The sequence below is a fragment of the Muntiacus reevesi genome, chromosome 3, assembly GCF_963930625.1.
Source record: "Muntiacus reevesi chromosome 3, mMunRee1.1, whole genome shotgun sequence".
Lineage (NCBI taxonomy): Eukaryota > Metazoa > Chordata > Mammalia > Artiodactyla > Cervidae > Muntiacus > Muntiacus reevesi.
The window spans coordinates 172,213,350-172,233,859 of NC_089251.1; the positions used below are offsets into that span (position 1 = coordinate 172,213,350).

The following is a 20,510-nucleotide window of genomic DNA, read 5'->3' on the forward strand; positions in this document are numbered from 1 at the left end:
GGCATCTGCCGAGTTTAAGGTCTGGACAAGGGCGTCACTCTTGCTCTCTTTGCAGCAAACCAACCATGGGCCCCCCAGGATTCCAGCCCGGGGCGACAGCCATCAAGACCAAAGCCTGGATCCTCCCCGTGGTCCTCCTCAGTTTCATCATAACTGTCTTCCTGGGCTGAGTCCTTTCCAGGAAGAGGTACTGAGGGCAGAATTCAGAGGAAAGGCAGGGGCACAGGGCCTGGTGTGAGGATGGGGAATGTGATTCCCAGCCGACCCCTGCCCCTCACTGAACCTCCTATTCCTGGAAATGAGCAGGTGGATAAGACCCCATATCATCTGAGAACAGAGCTTAGACAAGCTCAGCCCTGAGTTCTGAGAGGTCCCCACTGTCAGGTGACATTGTGAAAAGGGAGGGGCCCGCACTAGGCTGAGGGCCTATTGATGCTAAAAGGGTTTGGCCACGTCCCCTGACTGAGCACAGACCGCTGGCTCGCAGGGCCCAGGGTGGGTGGTGTGAGAACAGCAGGTGCTCAGGGCGAGGGCAGGACTCACAGGGACTGAGAGCAGCATGGGGGCTCCACATGACGTGTCAGCGGGGAGGGGACCCACCCAGGGGCCAAGATGAGAGGGGCCGGGCTCTCATCCCAGGAGGAAGGGGTGGGAAGACCTTTGCAGACCCAGCTCCAAAGGCCCATTCTCACCGGAAGTGGTTTAGGTCAAGCAGGCAAGGCAGGAGCCCCCAGCAGAGACTGTGGGAAGGGGCGAGGCCAGGCCTGTGCTCCTGGGGCAGCAGCAGTTCTGACTCAGCCTGTGGCCTGCCCGTCACCAGCCTCCTGGGACCCAGAGCCTCCATCACTGAGCGGCCCTGCCTTGAGCAGAGGTGCCTGGGGATGGTGGGCCTGAGCTGAGGTGGAGGTGCCCAGCTGGGCGGGACCAGGAAGAGATAGGGGCCAAGGACCCTGGTCCTGAGAGCTGTGTGTGCTGCTGGCTCAGAGGCTGGAGGGGAGCGAAGGAAGGAGGTTTGCCTGCAGCCCCCCAGGGCTGTCAGGAAGCAAGGCCCCTCCTCCGGGGACCTGCTCCCTGGCCCTGTAGGCCCCCCTCGGGGAGGATCCGGACCTGAGTAAAGGTAGCAAATTGATTCCTCACTGGCTCCAGTCCTAAGCCTGAGCAGGGGATGTTAGGGCCTGGGATGACTCTGTGATGCAGGAAGGAAATAGGAGGGGACAAGAAGCTGCTGGGCCTGGGGCGGGGGTGGGGGTGGAGAACATAAGAGCCCCTCAGTGAGGGTGGGGCTGGAGGTCAGCTGGGGAGGGGCAGCCCCAGTAAAGGGACAGGATTTCCTCAGTCTCCCAGACGAACACCTCTTGCTTTTCTGCAGGTGATTCTGCCCCCAGGAAGCCCGACAGGTGCTGTGTCGGACTCAGGACTCAGTCTTTGCTTGGCCGCCTTGGTTCTCCTTCTGTTCACTTTAGAGTCAGGAGGTCAGACCCAGGAGTTTGGAGCCTGCATTTCCGTTGTGATGACAAGTGGCTGCGCTGCCTCGTGTCTCTTGTCACATCTCGGGAACAGACTCCTCAGTCTCTTTTTCTTTTTTTTCCCCAATCTATCCTACCTCTTTCGTGGATGCTAAGTGATGGAATCCCTGCAATGAAATGTTCGACTACTTGAACAACAAACCTCCACAAATAGGACTCCTTCTGTCTTCTAGTTTGTGAAAAATCAGACTCTTCTCTGTATGGCAATCTCATTGTTGCAAATGATGACAATGCAAGAAAAATACCATCTTCTATTACAGGACTCAAGGATTCTTTCTCTGTTCAGAGAAACAACTTCAGAGTATTTTCAACAGAGAAAAATATTATGTGAGTGTCTCTTTTAGTCATTTTATTTCCTAATACTAATACTTAAGTCAGTATCTTGATATTGCAAAAAACATAAATTCTTCACCTTCTTTTTCTTCAAGGAGGGAACTCGGAACATTTCACCCTTTTTACACCTTATGGGATTGAATAGAATTGATGATTCAGCTACATTTATTGTGGAAGCAGAGAATAAAAAGAGACTGCTCTTACATGCGGTCGAGCTGTCAAGTTGGCAGCATGACAAGTTATAGCAAGTCATTTAACTACATTTAGCTCCAGTTATTGGAACTGACTGTGTGACTGACTGACTGATTTGACTGACTGATTTAGTTACTGCCTCCTGGCCTCTCTGGAGTCTTGGCTCCAACACTACTCTTGTACACACGCCTTCCATTGTAGATCACATGCAGTCGCCTGCGGCCAGTCGGATTAACACTGGGGTGCATTGGGAGAGATTGAATCATGATCAGTGAAGACAAAGTCTGCCAGGTTAGAATGGAGAAGGAGGTAGGAAAAAAAAATGCAGGAGGACTGAGCAGAAGATGGAAAAAAAAGCAAAAGAAGCAGCTGGGAGGCGGGGGTGGGGTGGGGGCAGCCTTTGTTGGAAGGAGGGGAGAAGCCAACATAACCTGGAGTATTTTGTTCACAAAAGTTAAGGGGTCTTGGAGGGTGGGGTATTTAAAGTGAATTTTCTTTTTTAATGTTGAGGCTTTTTTTTGTGGTTGTTGTTGCTGTTTTTAATGAGGAATTACATTTGAATACTTGCAAGATACTTCCTCGGTATAATTGTTCTTTGCATTGTTTTTCAACAGGGCTTCCTCAGTCTCAGACTGAAGACTTTTCGGTGGTGGGCAGAGGTGGAGGTATAGACACACTCCAGGCTACAATTTGCCCCTTACTCTTCTAAAACTGCTGGAAGGAATGTCTCTAGCTCACACCGCAGGCCATCTTTCGCTGATACTGCAGCTGATAGAACCCAGGAAGACTCTGGGCAGTGAGTGTCCTGGGATCTGGGGCTCTGGCAGGGGGAGTGGAGCAGGGGAGGAGGGGAAAGGAAGGGGCTCCACCCTGGTGGGCGCCTGTCTTCCAGCTCTGAGGATGATCAGGTGTGGTGTAGCTGGACGGGCTGCCCAGGAGGTGACACCCAGTGTGCCGGGACTCCAGCCCAAGACTGGGTGCCTGCGCCTGTGCTCCTGGAGCAGCTTGCCCTCTCCTGCCAACCCCACCTCCTTCTGCAGTAAAAACTTTCCTGCTGATTAGGGGCCCATCCTGAATGTAGCCTGTATTCTGTGGTCTTTTTGTTCCCACTCGTGTTGAAAGTCCTGTTTGTTCAGATGGATTTTTAAGCCACTAGAAGGCAGACATTGTCTTCTGTTGTTGCTGCCTCAGAAGTTGGTACATGATGGTAAAAACGTGTCAGATAAATCTTCCTGCTAACAGTATTGGACCCAAGGGATCCACAGTGGCATCTGAAAGGTCACGCTGATCGCATGCTGGAAGGCGCCAGCCAGAAAATTCTGACAGGGAAGCCCCGCGCCGAAAGGTCTCAGATAAGCCCCAGGGACAGACATCCACCAATCAACGGCCGTTGCCAGGCAGACTGATGGACGCGAAGGCGCCAAGACTTCGGCCAATCAAAAAACCGACACGGGACCTAGAAGTCCAATCAGCACCCTGGTCCCCCCACTTCTGTATCCGGGGTATATAGGGTATATAGGTATATAGGTGTCGCCCCGCCTCCCCGCAGATTGCAGACTCCCGTTTTTCCCTTGGCTCCCGCGGCGGAGCTCTGCCCGGAGCGATTGCCCAATAAAAGCCTTTTGATATTCCGGCGCCCCTTTGTCTTGTCGCAGCGTTCTTACAGCATCCAAGAGATTAAAGCTCAGACAGTTGAAGATGAGGCAGGACTGAGGATGCAGCAGAGGAGGGGGTTTGGGATAGAGACCCCTCCCTCTGCAACCAGGCCCTGGAGGGGAATCTCCCAGACACACCTGTGGTTTTCTCTCACAGATGCCCACTCTCTGTGCCTTGACCTCACTGTCAAAACTCAGTCCAGACCTGGCCAGCCCTGGTGTCAAGTCCAGGGTTCCGTGGACACAAAGCCTTTCCTCCAGAATGACAGTGACAGCAACAAGGTCAGACCTTTGGGTTTCCTGGGGGAGGAGGTAAACAACACCAAAGCGTGGACTGAATTAAGCCAAACGCTGGGAGAAGCAGGAAGAAAGCTCAGGATGGTCCTGCCTGTCATCAAACTGGACAGAAAGGAGATGAGGGGTAATATGGGAGGGGGTGGGGAGCTGGAGACAGCAAGAGAGGGGTGGGGCGGAGTGCATGCAGGGAGGCCCTTACTGTGAAAAGACTGAACACGGTCCAGCCTTAGAGACCCGCTGGACCTGATGGGTAAGAGGGGGAGGTCCTGGTCGGAAGATTACGGACCTATAGATGTGCAGACACACTTTACTGACTGGGGAGGATGGACTGTGGACAGTCCAGAAAGATTCACTGTGTGTCTGGGGGCGGGGGGAGAGGGGCGCAGGTCCTCCCTCCCTGCAGGTCAGGCTGTGTTGTCAGTGTGAAGCTGAACAATGGTCTGGTGCAGCCTTGCTCTTCAACCTCAATGGACGGACTGCCCTCCTCCTTGACACCATGAACATAATCTGGACAGTCATCGATCCTGGAGCCACAGGCCTCAAGGAGGAGTGGGAGAGCAACCAGGAACTGGCAGAGTACATCAGGAAGATCTCAACGGGAGACTGCAGTTATTGGCTTAGGGAATTCCTGGAACACTGGGAGAACATGCTGCTCCCAGAGCCACAGGTAACTGAGTCGGGTGTGGGAGAGTTAGGGGAGGTGGTAGCTTTCTTCAAAGGTCTAGTGCCTTCATGTGTGGATATGAGCACATATGTTTGTGCAACTGAAAATATGATGAATGGAGAGAGTGACTGATCTCTTGGTGGACTTTCTGTCTGGAGAGTCAGTCATGGGCATAGCATAGAACTTGCCAGCACCCTCCTTTCCCAGCCCACCAACCTCAGCACAGGAGCCCCCTTCCTCATTAACCAATGACCCAGTCCCCTGGCACTGCTTGACCATCCCCAAATCTATATACACATTATGTTTTCAGGCCTTCTCTCCCCCCTGTTGTACTGATGCTTTAACCAACTCTAATGTCACTTAATGAAGCCCTTATTCCTTTCCAGACAGAATTAAATACCCCTAATTGTTTCCTCCTAAAAAAGGACTTCTCACGCTAAACATGTCCACCTGAAAGGTAATCAGACGGACATTTGCTGTCTCAGTGGCTCAGACAGTAAAGAATCTGCCTGCAAGGTAGGAGACCCAGGTTCAATCCCTGGGTTGGGAAGATCCCCTGGAGTAGGAAATGGTAATCCACTCCAGTATTCTTGCCTGGAGAATCCCATGGACAGAGGAGGCTGGTTGACTACAGTCCTCGAGCTTACAAAGAACGGATATGACTAACACAACTAACACAACTCAGGAGAAATATTAGTTTCATGAAGACAGAGCACAAGCCCATTCGTATTTCCACACCCAGACCTGAAGAGTGGCTTCATGTGAGTCAGTAACTCTATGGGGAACATGTGCTTTCTAGGGACAGCAGGTGCTGAGGAAGGTGTATTCTTAGATTTGACAAGGCTTTTGCTTTTTCATTTTAGAACCACTAATAATGGCCCCAGGTATCAGCCAGTCTGCATCCATCCCTTTGGTCACTTGCATTATCCTATTGATCATCACCCAGTTAGTTCGAATTGCTTCATCATCATGAATCTTATGATGAAATCAGGGACCACAGCAGGTGAGAAGCCGGCCGGCCTCTGGCTCCTAGGTAGGGTTGTTCTGGTCAGGACTTGGGAGAGGTGAGCCTCAGGTCTCACCAAGCCCCTGTCCACTGGACCCATCTTTACCTAGATGATGTTCTGTCTTGTTCTTGGGCCCCCATTCTTCCCTGTAGGGTTGGGAACCACTCTGTTGTTGGGGTAGAAGAGGCTGGTGTGGGCAGCAGAACAGTGCAGTGGGAGTGGGGATGAAGACAAGTGTCTTCTCCTATGGGGGCACCAGGTACATGATGTAGATGTGGTGGGGTGTTGTCCTGAGACCTTACTCAGGCTTTCCCAGCCCTTGGATGAAAAAAACCTTTTCTTCTCTGATGATAGCATTATGTAGCTCAACATTTCCCCCAATGTTCTAACAGCTATTCCATCATCTGGATGTTTCTCCCTGGACTATGAGAAGGTACAATGTTAAACCAACTCTTGGTGGCAAAAACTGACCCTTGATGATAGTCTGGCTGTTGATTTAATATACTACCTTCTACTCAGAGTGGGGTTTAACAAGACGCTAAAGAAGCTTATGCTTAAGAATTCCTTCAATTTGCACGACTGTTGATGGGCCCTTAAGATGTATTGCTTGGTCATTTTGAGGATTTGCGAGAGTCAAATATTTGCTCACAATCAGTTAAGACTTCCAGTTCTATTCTTTCCATCAGACTTCCCTTCATGGGGTGGAATTGGGGTGGAGGGCATTGTAAATTGGGGTTGGCATTGTAAAAATTCTCTTAAGATTATAATGCATTAGGGATATACTTATGTGATTTAATGAGACATAATTTATGTGTTCACACTCACTTTCATGTATAGTATTTTACTGCATGCTTTTGTGAGCTGAATGTGTTCTTCTTAATTCATGTGATAAAGTCTTCATTTCCCGGAAGACTTGTTGAAACCACACAGTCGGTGGTAGTGGTTACAGTCTGTTTTGTGATACATAGAAGTATACGTTTGGTTGCAGTCCTGGTTCCTGGAGGAGAGTTTCTAAAACCCACATTTTGGTGTCATATTTGGTGTTCTGAGTATAGCAAAATAGATTTTCTTTAGAGATCTAGCAGACTAATACATATGCAGAAACCACAGTCAAGTGCTAATTGCCTAGATGTCATGACACAAAAGTATGAAGTTACCAGTAGAATTATCATGTAGATTAAAATCTGTATTAACATACTGACATGTTAATGCATAATAATGTATCCAGAAGAGAAGAAAGGATAAAGTGTGATACAGTCACACATGGAACACTATAACCCAATAAATAAAGAATAAATTACTACAGTAAAAACATAGATGCCTCATCAAAAGGATTTGAGAAGCAAGTGCTGGACACAAAAGTATATATACACTGAGGTACTCCTTTTTGTTGTGTTCCATTATTGTGAAGTTTAACTGAATTATTTTTTTAAGATGTATTTATTTCTGGCTGTGCTGGGTCCTCATTGCTGTGTGTGGACTTTCTCTAGTTGCTGCTCTCTAGTTACAGTACAAGAGCAGCTCACTGTGATGGCTTTTCTGGTAGCAGAGCGCAGGCTCCAGGCTGTGGGCTTCAGTAGTTGGGGCACACAGGCTCAGTAGCTGATGCTTCCAGCTCCAGAGCACAGCCTCAGTACTCATGGCCCATGAGCTTAGTTGTGTTGCAGCATGTGGGATTTTCCCGGACAGGGACTGAACTCGTGTTTCCTGTGTTGGCAGGCAGTTTCATTACCAAGGAGCCAACAGCGAAGCCCGTAACTGAATTATTAAAAAGACATTCTAAGCTTGATTCTAAATGTTAGTAATTTATGGATGAAGATTAGATGTTCCATGACATGCAACCAGGAAATTATGCATACTGGAAAAGATATTATTTAAAGGACTATCCACCACCTAGATGGACCCTTATCAGGTGCTCTAAAGTAGCTCATGCACAGCAAAACTGAAGAGAAGTAACTCTTGCATTAATATTTCCCACTTAGAAAGGGTGACTGTCCAGGTTGGATGCATGAGATAAGTGCTTGGGACTGGTGCACTGGGATGACCCAGAGGGATGGAATGGGGAGGGAGGTGGGAGAGGGGTTCAGGATGGGGAACACATGTAAATCCATGGCTGATTCATGTCAATGTATGGCAGAAACCACTATTATATTGTAAAGTAATAAGCACCCAACTAATAAAAATAAATGAAAAAAAAATAAATTACACTTAAAAAATAAAAAAGAAAGGGTGACTGTGCTGAACTCGCTAACAGAGAACCCTGCTGACCTCAGAAACACCTAAAACAATGCTAAAACCAAGAGGATGTTTGAGCTCATACATCCATACCAGGAGGAGAAGAAGACAACATTGGAAAAAATTTTAACCTTTCAGTTTTCACTAATGTCTAGACAAAACTTGAAGTTTGCTCCTCTCAGGAATGTATTCAGTGATTCAGAGAATTGAATCATAAACTGTATCTATTTTGCCCAATGAGAATCACATGAATGTTTATTGAAACTCCTTTATTTAGGGGCTGAAATGTGTTGAAGCCCTTACCATTAGGTGAAGGAGACCTCACCTGGAAATAGGGTGTGTGCAGATGTAATCCAACCAAGGTGAGGTCAGGGTGGGTTAGGGTGGGCTCTAATCCAGTGACTGGTGCTTTTACCAGGAGAGAGAAATGTGGACACGCAAAGAAGACACTGATACAGGAAGACAAGACCCATGAGAAGAGTGTCATGGAAGGACAGAAATAGACACGAGCTCCGCAACGCCAAGGGGTTCTGGGAACCACAGAGCTGTGCACGGTACCTCGGTCATGTCTGCCTCTTTGCGGCCCCATGGACTGCAGCCCACCAGGCTCCTCTGTCCATGAGATTCTCCAGGCAGGAATACTGGGTGGGTTGCCATTTCCTTCTCCATGCAACCACCAGTAGTCAGGAAGACACAAGATGGAGCCTCCCTTAGAGCCTTCAGAGAGGGCCCTACTGACACCTTGATTTCAGACTTCTAACCCTAACAGTCTTGAAAGAATAAATTTTATTGGTTTCAAGCCAGAGTTTTTGGTAATTCTTTATGAAGACTTCACTGTCCCAAGCAAGCTCGCGGGGGCTTAGGCTGCATTCCCAGCGCAAAGGGAACTGGTGAGCAAGAATGAAGGCAGGAGAGCAGTTTTAGAAAAGAGCCAAGAAACAGACCCAGGGACGTCTAGAAACATGACACCTAGTAGAGGAGGTAGGAAATACCAGCGAAGGGAACACTAATCAATACATGACAATGGGAGAACTGACTAATCCTGTAACTAAAAGAGGATTTCTATTTAGCACAACACACAAACGTTCATTTTAGGTTGATTAATGCATGAAGGTGACTGTTTGTGGGCACTCGGGTCTGTATGCCAGTAGGAGCATGTTTGGTAAGTAGTTTTAGATATGGGGTTGGAGCATTAAAAAGGAGAAAGGCACGATTCCAGGTAGGACCCAGACAGAGACCTAAAATTCCTGGCTCAGCCCTGGGGCGGAGTCCTGGCAGCCAGCCCCTTCCCAGAACCACCCTGAGCTGTGTGTGGCTTTGGGGCAGCTGGAAGGCCCAGTATCTTGGGGAGAACTGGTCAGTGTGACTGTGTGTGTGAGAGAGAGAGAGAGAGACAGAGACAGAGACAGAGAGAGAGTGTGTGCGTGAGAGGAGGAGGGCAGGAGAGAGGAATGACTGTGTTAGCTGCTCAGTCATGTCTGACGCTTTGCGACCCTGTGCACTGTAGCCCTCCCGGCTCCTCCGTCCATGGGATTCTCCAGGCAGGAATGCTGGAGTGGGCTGCCATTTCCCTCTTAGGTTGTGTGGGGCAGTGACACTAATCTGTGATAGGAAGGCGAATGTGAAGAGAGTGAGGGAATGCTGGAAAGAGTGTCTTGGATGTGTGGAGAGCAGCCACAACTAGTTTGTGAGAATGTTGGGACCCTTGATGTGTGTGTGTGTGTGTGTATGTGTGTGTGAGTGTGGATAGGTGAGCCTGGGGCAGAAGGGGAGTGGACAGTATGTGTACGCAGAGGGCCTGGGAGGCGATCCCCTGGGGACCCAGAGAGGAGGAGAGTGAAGGGAAATGCCGTGAGGGGAAAGTTTCTGGAGGGCAACGGAAGTAGACGGGAGCCTTCTGTGTGGAATTTGTGTGAAGCAGTGTGTACAGACAGTGTGAGGAAGCCAGGGTCCCTGAGGGAAGGGAACGCGGTGTGACTTTGCAGAGAGTGGAGAGCCAGTGGGGCAGGCAAGCGGGCACTTGTGTGTGAAAGGAAGTGTGTGGGGGTGGGGGGTGGGGTGTGCACGGAGGGAAGCGGGTGTGAGGAGACCTGCACGGACAGTTTCAGGACGGGTGATGTGCGGAAGCATGGAAAGATATGAGTGAGAAGCGTGAAGCCTGTGTGGGGAGCACGTGTGTGTGAGGGGGGCTGTGTGGGAGGCTGGAGAGTCAGGGGGGCTGTGGGTGATGTAGGGCGCTGTGGACGCCGAGGGGGCTTGTATGTGTAACTCTCGGGGCTGAAGTGTGGGAGGACAGGTGTGCATGGAGAGTGTGGGGTGAGCAGTGCGTCAGGACTAGTGTTGAAGAGGCCTCAGATGTGACCGGCTCCCCAGCTTCTCCCTTCTCTGGGCCTGGACCCTCTGGCCTGCACAGCATCACCCCGAGGTCCCAAGGGAACCAAACATTGGCCGGGACAGGGAAGAAGCTGTTCAGTTCGGTGCAGTTCAGTTCAGTCACTCAGCCGTGTCTGACTCTTTGCGACCCCAAGAATTGCAGCACACCAGGCCTCCCTGTCCATCACCAACCCCCGGAGTTTACCCAAACTCATGTCCATCGAGTCAGTGATGCCATCCAACTATCTCACCCTCTGTCATCCCCTCCTCCTCCCACCCCCAATCCCTCCCAACATCAGGGTCTTTTCTAATGAGTCAGCTCTTCACATGAAGTGGCCAAAGTATTGGAGTTTCAGCTTCCGTGTCAGTCCTTCCAATGAATACCCAGGACTGATCTCCTTTAGGATGGACTGGTTGGATCTCCTTGCAGTCCAAGGGACTCTCAAGAGTCTTTTCCAACATGACAGTTCAAAAGCATCAATTTTTCGGTGCTCAGCTTTCTTCACAGTCCAACTCTCACATCCATACATGACCACTGGAAAATCCACAGCCTTGACTACACGGACCTTGTTGACAAAGTAATGTCTCTGCTTTTCAATATGCTGTCTTGGTTGGCCATAACTTTCACTCCAAGGAGTAAGTGTCTTTTAATTTCATGGCTGCAATCACCATCTGCAGTGACTTTGGAGCCCAGAAAAATAAAGTCTGACACTGTTTCCACTGTTTCCCCATCTATTTGCCATGAGGTGATGGGACCAGATGCCATGATCTTAGTTTTCTGAATGTTGAGCTTTAAGCCAACTTTTTCTCTCTCCTCTTTACGCTTTATCATTTACTTTCTTTCTTCAGCTTGGAAACACCACACAAAAATATCTGTCTTGTGACAGGTGTCAAGCAGTGTCACCTGCCTTCACCAGCTGATGCCTCCCCCAGGCCCAGAGGCTGAACTGCGTTCCCTCCCTCAGTGTTTCGTCAGCCTGGGGCTTCCCTGATAGCTCAGTTGGTAAAGAATTTGCCTTCAATGCAGGAGACCCCGGTTTGATTCTTGGGTCAGGAAGATCCCCTGGAGAAGATAAAGTCTACCCACTCCAGTATTCGTGGGCTTCCCTGGTGGCTCAGCTGGTAAAGAATCCGCCTGCAATATGGGAGACCTGGATTCGATTCCTCGGGTGGGACGATCCCCTGGAGAAAGGAAAGGCTACCCACTCCAGTGTTCTGGCCTGGAGAGTTCCATGGACTGTAAGTTGGAGCTGACTGAGTGACTTTCATTTTCAAGCCTCTGAGCAATAGGATTCCCTTCAATCCCCTCCTGCCTACTAAACTCCGGGGGAGGGACTCCTGTGGGGGGCGCAACAGGTGGGGCAGGGCCCCACCCCTCGCCACCGAGGCCCTCCCACCTCTCCAGGCCCAGACCCCTCACTGTCCCCCAACTCCTTCCCCCCCACCTCGCCCTTCTCCCTACCTTCCCTCATCTCTTACCGCTCATCGCAGGTGTTCCCAGGTCTGTCCAGCAGATCAGCTGGGAAGCCAGGAGCCTTCATGGCAAAACCCCCAGGCCCACCCTTAGACCCTCACGGCCCGTGTGTCCTAGGCTCTGTCCAGCGGGAGCAGAAGCAACTTCGACAGAAAAGTGGGAACTTGGGAGCCTGAGCTGTGACCTTGGAGACTACTCCCCAGCAGCTTTTAAATACAACCTCCCCTCCCTCCCCCCTCCCCCTTTCCCCCTCCAACCCCAGCACCCTCCACCCCACCCCCCCCACACACCTCCCCTTGGCCCCCCTCCAGGAAACCCCAGAGCCAATGCCCACCTTGCCAAGTCCTCCCTGCTGTCCTGAAGAGGTCACCCTAATACTTACCACTACTTTCCATGGGACGGTTTGTTTTCTCAGCTAGGTTGATAACTGCGGGATTCAGACACGGTCACATATTTTTTTCACATGTTCTGCCCTTGGCGCTCTCCTTTCCATGTAGCTGACTCCTCTCCCCAGCGTGTGCTGGGCTACTGTCCTTGCATCAGCATATACCCTGGGGAAGTCCTCAGCCACAGAATATCAGGGGCTAAATGCAGACACCAGTGGGGATGTGGGAAGGGTGGAAAGACCTAACTCTGGGGTCCCCTCTGCCTGTCCTGCCTTTCAGGGGACTTGAACCCCGTGTTATAGACACCAGGATTTTGAGAGCTCCCTTCCTCCCTGTCTGAGTCCCTTGGGACTGCTAAAACAAGTAACATACACTGGGTGGCTTAAAAACAACAGGAAAGTTTTCCCCATGGTTCTGGAATCTGGCAAGTCCAAGATCAAGGCAGTGGAAGATGTCTGGTTCACAGAGGGCTGTCTTCTCACGGTGCACTCACCGTGTGGAAGGGTGGGGGGAACACAGGGTCATTTTCTATAATGGTTCTCACCCATTATTTTGACTGTGTCGATCACAACAAACTCTGCTAAGTTCTTAAAGAGATGGGATTACCAGACCACCTGACCTGCCTCCTGAGAAATCTGTATGCAGGTCAAGAAGCAACAGTTAGAACTAGACATGGAACAACAGACTGGTTCCAAATAGGGAAAGGAGCACAATAAGGCTGTATATTGTCACCCTGCTTATTTAACTTATAGGCAGAGTATATCATACGACATGCCTGGCAGGATGAAGCACAAGCTGGAATCAAGACTGTCGAGAGAAATATCAGTAACCTCAGATATGCAGATAACACCGCAGAAAGCAGAAAGCAAAAAAGAACTAACGAGCCTCTTATTGAAACTGAAAGAGGAGAGTGAAAAAGCTGACTTAAACTCAATATTCAGAAAACAAAGATCATGGCATCTGGTCTCATCACTTCATGGCAAATAGATGGGGAAACAATGGAAACAGTGACAGAATTTTGTTTCTTGACCTCTAAACTCACTGCAGATGGTGACTTCAGCCACGAAATTAAAAGTAGCTTGCTGCTTGGAAGAAAAGCTATGACCAACCTAGACAGCATACTAAAGGCAGAGACATTACTTTGGAGACAAGGGTTCATCTAGTCAAAGCTATGGTTTCCCGTAGTCATGTAGAGATGTGAGAGTTGGACCATAAAGAAAGCTGAATGCCAAAGAACTGATGCATTTGAACTGTGGTGTAGTGTTGGAGAAGACTCTTGAGAGTCCCTAGGACTGCAAGGAGATCCAACCATCCATGCTCAAGGAAATTAGTCCTGATTATTCATTGGAAGGACTGATGCTGAAGCTGAAACATCAATATTTTGGCCACCTGATGTGAAGAACTGCCTCATTAGAAAAGACCCTGATGCCAGGAAAGATTGAAGGCAGGAGGAGAAGGGGATGACAGAGGATGAGATGGTTGGATGGCATCACTGATTTGATCGTTTTGAGTTTGAGCAAGCTCTGGGTGTTGGTGATGGACAGGAAAGCCTGGCGTGCTGCAGTCCAAGGGGGTCCCAAGGAGTCAGACATGACTGAGAGACTGAGCTGAATTGAACTAAACTCACCCATCACTTCCTACACACCCATCTTCCCTGATACCATCGCATTCAGGGCCAAGGTTGCAACAGACGAACTTTGCAGGGCACATGAAGAGTGAGTCGGCACTCCCCATGCCAGCTAGTACCTGAGTTCTCTCACAGACACTTAACTCGGCTACAACGTCATTGTCACTCCAGCCCTGATGTGAGATGGAGGCTCCACGGGGGCATTGCAGAAATAGATTTTCCTTCATTATGACAGTAACAGGCCCAAACCCTTGCTTCTCTTGGAGGAGAATTAATGCCTTGAAGGCCTGCTCAGAATGACCCAGACCCTGGGGGAGACATGGGGCAAGGCCTCAGAACCTGAGGCCGCTCAGCTGGAGAATTGTGGGCCCAGGTCAGAGGTTGGAACCCGGGCCTGGACACTCTCAGGGGAAGGAGAATGTGTGTGTGATTAAAGGCTCGGTTGTGTTCAGCACCTTGCGACCTCATGGACTGTGGCCCACCAGGCTCCTCTGTCCATGGGATTCTCCAGGCAGGAATACTGGAGTGGGTTGCCATAGACTCCTCCAGGGGATCTTCCCAACACAGGAACTGAACCCAGGTCTCCCACATTGCAGGCAGATTCTTTACGGTCTGAGCTATTGAGATGCCATAGAAGCAGCTTAAATGACAATCGACAAATGAATGGATAAAGAAGATGTGGCGGGGGCTTTCCGGTGAGCCAGTGATAGGAGTTCGCCTGCCAGTGCCGGGGACACAGGTGTGACCCTGGTCAGGGAAGGTCCCACGTGCCCCGGGATGACTGAACCATGTGCTTTGGAAGCCCAAGCGAACCAGAACCGGGGCTTTGCAACAAGAGAAGCCTCTGCAGCGAGGCCTGTGCGCACCAACCCTGCTCTGTCCCCAAAGCCTGTCCTTGTTGCCCAGCAGGTTCCCTGGATCCTGGAGCTGAGACACGTTAGCTTTACTCCTCATTCTCTGACATTTGTTCTCCTTCCCCCTTCAAGGAACCTCACACTGTTCAGAATGGCCATATTGAAAAATCTATGAATTTGAGGATGCTCCGGGACTTGGTGATGGACAGGGAAGCCTGGTGTGCTGCAGTCCATGGGCTCACAATATTCAGACATGACTGAGTGACTGAACTGAACTGAACTAAACAAATAAATGCTGGAGAGACTATGGAGAAAAGGGAACCCTCCTACACTGTTGGTGGGAATGTAAATTGATACACACACTATGGAGAATGGTATGGAGATTCCTTTCAAAACTAAAAACAGGGCTACCATGTGGTGGTGATTTAGCTGCTAAGTCGTGTCCGACTTTCTGCCACCCAGGGGACTGTTGCCCACCAGACTCCTCTGTCCATGGAGTTCTCCAGGCAAGAATACTGAAGTGGGTTGCCATTTCCTTCTCCAGGAGATCTTCCTGACCTAGGGAGTAAACCTAGATCTCCTGCATTGCAGGCAGGTTCAGAGCTACCATATGTTACAGCAGTCCCACTCCTGGGCATATATCCAGAGGTGATAGGTGATGGAGAGAGATAAACTGGGAGGTTAGGATTGACACATACTCACTATTATACTTAAAATAGATAACCAACAAGACTTATTCTGTGGCATAGGAAAATCTGTTCAATATTCTGTAATAGCATAAATGGGAAAAGAATTTGTAAAAAAAAAAAAAAATAGTCACATGTATATGTATAATTGAATCACTTTGCTATACACCTGACACTAACACACTTTTTTCATCAACTACATACTCCAATACATAATAAAAATTCTTAATTAAATAAAAATAATAAATATTGATATTGAGCATCTTCTCACATGCCTATGGGCCATGTGTCAGCCTTCTTTGGAGAAATGTCTATTTAGATCTTCTGCACATTCTTTGATTGGGTTCCTTGTCTTCATTGTTAGAAAATGCCGAGGGAAGAAAGAGCCGCCTCTAAGGACCGTTGGTGAAGGCCTTTATTGGGCAGTCGCTCTCAGGCAGAACTCCTGGGGGCAGGTGAGCGAGGGGACAAAGGGAGTCTGTGAGGTATGAGGGGTGGGGAGAGGTTTTTATAGCCAGGGCCGGCGTTTAAGCCAGGTCTTTTCATATAAGGAAGAAAACGCGGGCTACAGCGGCGGTCAGTGTCCAAGGGCTCCGTGTTGGCACATGATTGGACCAGGCTGCAGGGGGTCGGTCCCCAGAATTTAGCCAGCCTCCGGAATTTGCCTTGCGGCACTTTTCTGGGGCATGTCTCAATATGCCCGACCTTTCATTTATTATTGAGTTGTAAGAGCTTTTCATATATTTTGAAAATTAAGCCCTTGTCACCTGCAAGGGTGACATCATTTGCAGATCTTTTCTCCCGGTCTGTAGTTTGCCTTTCTTGTTTTGTTTATGGTTTCCTTTGCTGTGCAAAAGTATATAAGTTTGATGAGGACCCATTTCTTTATTGCCTTTTCTCATCTTTTTGTTTTCTGTTTCTACCAGAGTAGAAGCCATCTTGAATTGTCCTTCTTTCAGGAACTTTAATTTCCCCTGGATGGTTTCTGGAAGGAAGAGAAAGTTTTTTTTTTTTTTTGAATGACAAATAATACTGGATCATTATAACTTATGTAATCTTCAAAGGTTGTACAATTATACAAAAAAAAAGGAGGGACAAACAATCTGTAGAATTACACAGAATCCTTCTTCAAAGTGCATTGGCATTGACATTCTGAAAGAAAAATAAAAACATGGAACCGAAACAAATTTGCAGAGTGATGAACTGGCCTAATTTCAATACTATTGTGTCACTGGCACTCAGGAAGCCGGAGGAGAGGGAGAGAGATGAGAGAAGGGCAGGTCAGTGGAAGGGTCAGGACACAGAGGATGTTTATCAAGTAAGTTTGCCACCAGAACTGGCACCAGAAACAGTAACTGGGCTGGCTGAAAAGCTCCTTCAGGTTTTCATAAGATGGTGTGGGGAACCCTGAGGAAACTCAGTACAGTGGAAAGGTCAGTGATCATCCAAGGCAAGCTCAGGATGGGGAAGGAGGAAGCCCTGAGCTCTCCCCTCCATGAGCTTCTTGCCAGAAATTCTTCCCTGACCTCTGATCAATTTGTATTAATTAGGGAGACCAAAATGATCGAACTAAAAAAAGTCTGGCTATCAGCAGCCCAAGCACAGGTCAAGTACAGCTCCAAGGAGTGGGAGGAGGAGGCAGTGGCAACAGCCCTTGAGGCAGCGAATGAACAGCGTCCAGGAAGTAAGCGTTCTCACCCCGTAACCGCAGCTCAGCAGCCGCTGTGTCCGGGGCGTGGCCTCCGCGCGGGGGAAAGCCCGGCGGCCAAAGCAGTGCTGAGCCTGCCTTCCTGGAAAGGATCCGCTGCGCTGACCTGGCACCCTCCTCTCCAGAAAAATTGAGATCCAGGTGGCAAAGGGAGAGATGGGTGGCCCCGAGACCCTTCTTGGCTTCCTGGTCCTGCTTCTCATTGTCTGGTTCAGCCTGACGCCAGGCGGGGAGTTCGGGCGGGAAACCTGCGGTGGGGGAGGGGGCGTGGGGAAGTTGGGTGCATTACGACATAAACGGTGGAGGCATGCGCGAGGATTCGCGAAATTTCCCGCGGGGTGGCCCCGCCGGCCCCTCCTCTTTCCCTTCCCCTGGCCCCTATGTCCCTCGGTGGCTCTCCCGGGCTACTTGCCTGCTCTCTGGGGCAGAACAAGGTGCCTTGGGTGAAGCAGTAATGCGGGGAGTTTGGGAGGTGACGCTAGGAGAAGAGGGGGCCGGGACTCTACAGGGAATGCTGTTGAGGCCCCCCAGGGCCCACCCCACCCCGTGGGAAGTGGGAGTCCTGGAGCCCGGCGGGCTGGGACCCGTCAGCCTCCCCGCGGGGAAGGCACCCAGAGCCGCCCCGAGAAGCACAAGCCCGCGATCTGCACGCAGAGCCCCTTCTGGTCCCTGCTGCTGTCGGCCCTTGAAGGACCAGCGCTCTTTATCACCGATCAGTTAACACCTGCAGGGCGGCCTGGGCGAAGAGATATCCTCGGCCATCCGGGGGCCTGGGTGGGGGTGAGCGGCGGCGGGTGGTCGAGCTTCTCCTGGGCGGTGGAGGCGGGAGCTCCTAGCGGGACGGATGTGCGGGCCGGTCTCCCGGGGGCGCGCATGCCAAAGGCCGCCGCCGGTGCCGCTCGGGTCCGCTAGGCTGCCTGCCGCCCCGGCGCCCCCTGCCCCCGGAACTCCCACGCACTGTATCAGTGTTTGGGCTCCAGCTGTCCTGTCCTGGCAAAGTAGATTCTGAAGTTATGATACTAAACGCAGCTCAACTTGACAGTAACTTCTGAAAGCTTCACAGTCTTAGAGCTGCGATCCAGAAAATGAGGAAGTAAAACTTCAGCCTTGGACAAAACGACCAGCAGAGGAACCCATTTATGATCCCACACATGCAGCTCCAGCCGTGTCTACATGTGTGTTTTATATCAGCCTAGGGATTTGCTGTCCAGTTGTATTTCTTGTAGTACTAGTATTAGCTGTTTTGTATCTTCATAGTGTGAAAAGGATTGAACTGGAAGATAGCATCAGCACCAGCAGTAGTTCCCAAGGCCTGTCTCAGTCCCAGTCGTTCTCAGATGTCTCAGTATGTGAGAGGCAACACACCCAACAATACAGCTCCCATCTCTAGTTATCCTCCCTTGTGGGTAGAGGAGTAGGACTTGAGAAGTGTCACTCTTTTGGAGGCCAAAGCTAAGTGAATGATATCAAAATATCTAACCAGGGAGAGGAACTCAAAAGATGTACTTTAGGAAGGTACCTTTTGGTGTACTTTCCATGGGGTTTATTTGGATGAAAGAAAAAGATCCAGATAAAGAGCAACAAGCATTTGTAAAAGGAGTTAGAGATCAAGCTTCTGAAATTCAGGTGACAACAATGTTCCCTGAAAGTTGTAAGCTAGGAGATCTTCATCACAGAAATCTTCCTATTACACACGTGTGAACAGAAGAAGGGGAAAGCCCATGGTGGATTGCCTTACATGACCTGGGGGTTCCTTAAATTGTTTTTATGACAGTGCAAATATGTAGAGGCCAATAATCCGCAGGCAACTTCTCAACAAGCTAGTTCACATGACTGCTCAGATTGCCTGTGGAATGAGCTACCTGGTCAGAAGGAAGCCCTCCACAAAGACCTGGCAGCTAGGAGCTCTGTCATTGAACAATTTCAAGTTAAGAGCAAAGCCAGTCCCTCTCCAGAGTCTTGTTCCCCATGGACTCTCACAGTCTGGGGAACAACAAAAACACAGGATCAATGGATGGCTTTTGAAAGTCTGGTTAATAATGAGTTCTCCAGCCTTCCCTGGTGATCCAGTGGCTAAGACTCCACACTCCTAATCCAGGGCCCTGGGTTCGATCCCTGTGGGGGAACTGGATCCTGCATGCCACAACTAAGAAGTCAGCATGCTGCTACTAAAAGAGCCCAGGTGTTTATGACTCTGGCCAAATGCCCTAAGTGGACATCTACTCGTTTAATGTGACCGAGTACCTGAAAGAGGGTTACCAAATAGCCCAGCCTATCAAATTTCCTGATGAACCATTTATGTGATGACTTGTGCTGGGCCTTTGATCCAGAAGAGAGGTGCAGTTCCAGCTAAGGGCACGGTGTCTCAAAGAGGTCTGTGCAGCCCTGGGGGCCTATATCTGATGCTGGGTTATCTCCGTTCCAGCTAAGGGTACGGTGTCTCAAAGAGGTCTGTGCAGCCCTGGGGGCCTATATCTGATGCTGGGTTATCTGCCCAAGAAGCAGCTCCAGCCATGTTCTTCATTTACCAATTGCGACTGCTTTTGTGCTGGGACAGCAGCTTGCATCAGAGACCTAGTGTTTGCGAAGCCTAAAATATTTCTTATGTACCATTATAGGAAACCTAAGGAACAGTAGTAATTAACTGGAGATAGGATAGGGACCACACCCTGAAGCCCTCCAGAGGTTATAGCCTGGTTACTTGTCTCTATATTTCCTCCAGGATATTGTGTACACATACTACTGGGGATGGGGAGGTAGGGTCTGAAGTCTGAATCTGGAATTCACTAATACAGTAGCCTTCATCCCACGATAATTTACTAGCTACTCAGGTCTCCATGCATGTCACAAGTCCAGGGCATGTGAAATGACCACTCTGTGGTCTGTGGACCCAGTGACAACAACTGTAAGCAGAACCTGTACCGCTGTCCGTTGATGGCCTGGTAGTCTGAGCATCATTTCAACAATTGGGGGACCAGAAATGGTATGGACCTAACAGAAGCAGAAGATATTAAGAAGAGGTGGCAAGAATACACAGAAGAACTGTACAAAAAAGATCTTCACGACCCAGATAATCATGATGGTGTGATCACTCACCTAGAGCCAGACATCCTGGAATGTGAAGTCAAGTGGGCCTTAGAAAGCATCACTACGAACAAAGCTAGTGGAGGTGATGGAATTCCAGTTGAGCTATTTCAAATCCTCAAAGATGATGCTGGGAAAGTGCTGCACTCAATATGCCAGCAAATTTGGAAAACTCAGCAGTGGCTACAGGACTGGAAAAGGCCAGTTTTCATTCCAATCCCAAAGAAAGGCAATGCCACAGAATGGTCAAACTACCGCACAATTGCACTCATATCACACGCTAGTAAAGGAATGCTCAAAATTCTCCAAGCCAAGCTTGAGCAATATGTGAACCGTGAACTTCCAGATGTTCAAGCTGGTTTTAGAAAAGGCAGAAGAACCAGAGATCAAATTGCCAGCATCCGCTGGA

General features: G+C 49.7%; 1 pseudogene; it reads left to right on the plus strand.

Moving 5' to 3' along the window:
• The first annotated feature begins 4,499 nt into the window (after positions 1-4,499).
• On the plus strand, positions 4,500-19,082 carry LOC136164159 (tyrosine-protein kinase RYK-like; annotated as a pseudogene).
• The last annotated feature ends 1,428 nt before the right edge of the window (positions 19,083-20,510 follow it).